Source organism: Anomaloglossus baeobatrachus, chromosome 1, assembly GCF_048569485.1.
Source record: "Anomaloglossus baeobatrachus isolate aAnoBae1 chromosome 1, aAnoBae1.hap1, whole genome shotgun sequence".
Lineage (NCBI taxonomy): Eukaryota > Metazoa > Chordata > Amphibia > Anura > Aromobatidae > Anomaloglossus > Anomaloglossus baeobatrachus.
This window is the reverse complement of record NC_134353.1, coordinates 3,694,890-3,700,889: the sequence shown is the minus strand read 5'-3', so window position 1 is coordinate 3,700,889 and position 6,000 is coordinate 3,694,890.

Genomic DNA, 6,000 nt, shown 5'->3' with positions numbered 1-6,000 from the left:
GCCTCATTCTGAGGAGAGTATACGCCCAGCAGACACTACGGGCCTCATGCACACACAGAACAGGACACTGCTGAGGAGAGTGTACGCCCAACAGACACTACAGGCCTTGTTCTGAGGAGAGTGTACGCCCAGCAGGTACTACAGGCCTCGTTCTGAGCGGAGTATACGCCCAGAAGGCAATACAGGCCTCATTCTGAGCGGAGTATACGCCCAGCGTGCACTACAGGCCTCATTCTGAGCAGAGTATACGCCCAGCGGGCACTTCAGGCCTCATTCTGAGCGGAGTATACGCCCAGCGGGCATTTCAGGCCTCATTTTGAGCGGAGTATACGCCCAGCGGGCACTACAGGCCTCATTCCGAGCAGAGTTTACAGCCAGCGGGCACTTCAGGCCTCATTCTGAGCGAAGTATACACCCAGCGGGCACTTCAGGCCTCATTCTGAGCAGAGTATACACCCAGCGGGCACTATACGCCTCATTCTGAGCGGAGTATACGCCCAGCAGACACTACAGGCCTCGTTCTGAGCGGAGTATACGCCCAGCGTGCACTTCAAGCCTCATTCTGAGCGGAGTATAGGACCAGCGGGCACTACAGGCCTCATTCCGAGCGGAGTATACGCTCAGCGGGCACTACAGGCCTCATTCCGAGCGGAGTATACGCCCAGCGGGCACTATAGGCCTCATTCTGAGCGGAGTATACACCCAGCGGGCACTATAGGCCTCATTCTGAGCGGAGTATACGCCCAGCGGGCACTATATGCCTTATTCTGAGCGGAGTATACGCCCAGCGTGCACTACAGGCCTCATTCTGAGCAGAGTATACGCCCAGCGTGCACTACAGGCCTCATTCTGAGCGGAGTATACGCCCAGCGTGCAATACAGGCCTCATTCTGAGCGGAGTATACACCCAGTGGGCACTATAGGCCTCATTCTGAGCGGAGTATACACCCAGCGGGCACTATACGCCTTATTCTGAGCGGAGTATACGCCCAGCATGCACTACAGGCCTCATTCTGAGCGGAGTATACGCCCAGCGGGCACTACAGGCCTCATTCTGAGCGGAGTATACGCCCAGCGGGCACTTCAGGCCTCATTCCGAGCGGAGTATACGCCCAGCGGGCACTATAGGCCTCATTGTGAGCGGAGTATACGCCCAGCAGGCACTACAGGCCTCATTCTGAGCGGAGTATACGCCCAGCATGCAATACAGGCCTCATTCTGAGCGGAGTATACACCCAGCGGGCACTATAGGCCTCATTCTGAGGAGTGTATACGCCCAGCAGACACTACAGGCCTCGTTCTGAGGAGAGTATACGCCCAGCAGACACTACAGGCCTCGTTCTGAGGAGAGTATACGCCCAGCAGACACTACAGGCCTCGTTCTGAGGAGAGTATACGCCCGCAGACACTATAGGCCTCATGAACACACAGCACAGGTCACTGCTGAGGAGAGTCTACGCCCGGCAAACACTATAGGCCTCATGAACACACAGCACAGGACACTGCTGAGGAGAGTATACGCCCACCAGACACTACAGGCCTTATTCTGAGGAGAGTATACGCCCAGCAGACACTACAGGCCTCATTCTGAGGAGAGTATACGCCCAGCAGACACTACGGGCCTCATGCACACACAGAACAGGACACTGCTGAGGAGAGTGTACGCCCAACAGACACTACAGGCCTTGTTCTGAGGAGAGTGTACGCCCAGCAGGTACTACAGGCCTCGTTCTGAGCGGAGTATACGCCCAGAAGGCAATACAGGCCTCATTCTGAGCGGAGTATACGCCCAGCGTGCACTACAGGCCTCATTCTGAGCAGAGTATACGCCCAGCGGGCACTTCAGGCCTCATTCTGAGCGGAGTATACGCCCAGCGGGCATTTCAGGCCTCATTTTGAGCGGAGTATACGCCCAGCGGGCACTACAGGCCTCATTCCGAGCAGAGTTTACAGCCAGCGGGCACTACAGGCCTCATTCTGAGCGAAGTATACACCCAGCGGGCACTTCAGGCCTCATTCTGAGCAGAGTATACACCCAGCGGGCACTATACGCCTCATTCTGAGCGGAGTATACGCCCAGCAGACACTACAGGCCTCGTTCTGAGCGGAGTATACGCCCAGCGTGCACTTCAAGCCTCATTCTGAGCGGAGTATAGGCCCAGCGGGCACTACAGGCCTCATTCCGAGCGGAGTATACGCTCAGCGGGCACTACAGGCCTCATTCCGAGCGGAGTATACGCCCAGCGGGCACTATAGGCCTCATTCTGAGCGGAGTATACGCCCAGCGGGCACTATAGGCCTCATTCTGAGCGGAGTATACGCCCAGCGGGCACTATATGCCTTATTCTGAGCGGAGTATACGCCCAGCGTGCACTACAGGCCTCATTCTGAGCAGAGTATACGCCCAGCGTGCACTACAGGCCTCATTCTGAGCGGAGTATACGCCCAGCGTGCAATACAGGCCTCATTCTGAGCGGAGTATACACCCAGTGGGCACTATAGGCCTCATTCTGAGCGGAGTATACACCCAGCGGGCACTATACGCCTTATTCTGAGCGGAGTATACGCCCAGCATGCACTACAGGCCTCATTCTGAGCGGAGTATACGCCCAGCGGGCACTACAGGCCTCATTCTGAGCGGAGTATACGCCCAGCGGGCACTTCAGGCCTCATTCCGAGCGGAGTATACGCCCAGCGGGCACTATAGGCCTCATTGTGAGCGGAGTATACGCCCAGCAGGCACTACAGGCCTCATTCTGAGCGGAGTATACGCCCAGCATGCAATACAGGCCTCATTCTGAGCGGAGTATACACCCAGCGGGCACTATAGGCCTCATTCTGAGCGGAGTATACACCCAGCGGGCACTACAGGCCTCATTCTGAGTGGAGTATACCACCAAGTGTGCACTATACGCCTTATTCTGAGCGGAGTATACGCCCAGCAGACACTATAGGCTTCATTCTGAGCAGAGTATACGCCCAGCGTGCACTACAGGCCTCATTCTGAGCAGAGTATACGCCTAGCGTGCAATACAGGCCTCATTCTGAGCGGAGTATACACCCAGCGGGTACTACAGGCCTCATTCTGAGCGGAGTATACGCCCAGCGGGCACTACAGGCCTCATTCTGAGTGAAGTATACGCCCAGCGGGCACTATAGGCCTCATTCTGAGCGGAGAATATGCCCAGCGTGCACTACAGGCCTCATTCTGAGCAGAGAATATGCCCAGCGTGCACTACAGGCCTCATTCTGAGCAGAGTATACGCCCAGCGTGCACTACAGGCCTCATTCTGAGCGGAGTATACACCCAGCGGGCACTACAGGCCTCATTCTGAGTGGAGTATACGCCCAGTGTGCACTATAGGCCTCATTCTGAGCGGAGTATACGCCCAGCGTGCACTACAGGCCTCATTCTGAGCGGAGCATATGCCCAGCGTGCACTACAGGCCTCATTCTGAGCAGAGTATATGCCCAGCGTGCACTACAGGCCTCATTCTGAGCAAAGTATACGCCCAGCGTGCACTACAGGCCTCATTCTGAGCAGAGTATACGCCCAGCAGGCACTACAGGCCTCATTCTGAGCAGAGTATACGCCCAGCGTGCACTACAGGCCTCATTCTGAGCGGAGTATACACCCAGCGGGCACTACAGGCCTCATTCTGAGTGGAGTATACCAGGGCTGTGGAGTCGGAGTCGGAGTCGTGGAGTCGGAGCTCATTTTGGTGGAGTCGGAGTCGGAGTCGGTATAAAATGCACCGACTCAGACTCCTAAAATATATAATAAATTGGGGACAGGAGTGCAATGCAGAATGTGCTGAATATTTTACTAAATAATAACATTTAGTATAATGCTTATATTTAAGTGAAAAATTTATTGTAGTACAATGTGAACATCAGACATAATTGTTTTTATGATACAATAATCAAGATATTTGGATAGAACATAAAATATTTATTGGAATACAACTTTAGAACACAAAAAACTAATAAATTGTAAATATGTAATATATATATATATATATATATATATATAGTGTATATACACACACAAGATATATATGTAATCTACTGTATATTACATAGTGTATTACATATTTACAATTTATTACAGTTTTTTGTGTTCTAAAGTTGTATTCCAATAAATATATTTTATGTTCTATCCAAATATCTTGATTATTGTATCATAAAAATTATTAAATGTCTGATGCTCATATACACATATTCATGTACTACAATAAATTTTTCACCTAACTATAAGCAATATATGTAGGAGTCGGAGTCGGAGCCGGAGTCGGAGTCGGAGCCGGAGTCGGAGTCGGTGCAAGAGAATTTGAGGAGTCGGAGTCGGAGGTTTGGCTTACCGACTCCACAGCCCTGGAGTATACACCCAGTGTGCACTATAGGCCTCATTCTGAGCAGAGTATACGCCCAGCGGGCACTACAGGCCTCATTCTGAGCGGAGTATACGCCCAGCGGGCACTACAGGCCTCATTCTGAGTAAAGTATACGCCCAGCGGGCACTATAGGCCTCATTCTGAGCGGAGTATACGCCCAACAGGCATTATAGGCCTCATTCACACACAGCACAGGACACTGGGATTCTGAGCAGAGTATACACCCAGCGGGCACTATAGGCCTCATTCTGAGCGGAGTATACGCTCAACGGGTACTATAGGCCTCATTCACACACAGCACAGGACACTGCTGAGGAGAGTATACGCCCAGCAGACACTACAGGCCTCGTTCTGAGGAGAGTATACGCCCAGCAGACACTACAGGCCTCATTCTGAGCGGAGTATACGCCCAGCGTGCACTATAGGCCTCATTCTGAGCGGAGTATACGCCCAGCGTGCACTATAGGCCTCATTCTGAGCGGAGTATACACCCAGCGGAAGAAGGGAATTTTGTTACTTACCGTAAATTCCTTTTCTTCTAGCTCCTATTGGGAGACCCAGACGATTGGGTGTATAGCACTGCCTCCGGAGGCCACACAAAGCAATTACACTAAAAAGTGTAAGGCCCCTCCCCTTCTGGCTATACACCCCCAGTGGGATCACTGGCTCACCAGTTTTAGTGCAAAAGCAAGAAGGAGGAAAGCCAATAACTGGTTTAAACAAATTCACTCCGAGTAACATCGGAGAACTGAAAACCGTTCAACATGAACAACATGTGTACCCGCAAACAAACCAAAAATCCCGAAGGACAACAGGGCGGGTGCTGGGTCTCCCAATAGGAGCTAGAAGAAAAGGAATTTACGGTAAGTAACAAAATTCCCTTCTTCTTCGGCGCTCCATTGGGAGACCCAGACGATTGGGACGTCCAAAAGCTGTCCCTGGGTGGGTAAAGAATACCTCATGTTAGAGCTGCAAGACAGCCCTCCCCTATAGGGAGGCAACTGCCGCCTGCAGGACTCTTCTACCTAGGCTGGCGTCCGCCGAAGCATAGGTATGCACCTGATAATGTTTGGTGAAAGTGTGCAGACTCGACCAGGTAGCTGCCTGGCACACCTGTTGAGCCGTAGCCTGGTGTCGCAATGCCCAGGACGCACCCACGGCTCTGGTAGAATGGGCCTTCAGCCCTGATGGAACCGGAAGCCCAGCAGAACGGTAGGCTTCAAGAATTGGTTCTTTGATCCATCGAGCCAGGGTGGCTTTGGAAGCCTGCGACCCTTTGCGCTTACCAGCGACAAGGACAAAAAGTGCATCCGAACGGCGCAGGGGCGCCGTGCGGGAAATGTAGATTCTGAGTGCTCTCACCAGATCTAACAAATGTAAATTCTTCTCATACCGATGAACTGCATGAGGACAAAACGAAGGCAAAGAGATATCCTGATTAAGATGAAAAGAGGATACCACCTTCGGGAGAAACTCCTGAATGGGACGCAGCACTACCTTGTCCTGGTGGAAGACCAGGAAGGGAGCCTTGGATGACAGCGCTGCTAGCTCAGACACTCTCCGAAGAGATGTGATCGCTACCAGAAAAGCCACTTTCTGTGATAGT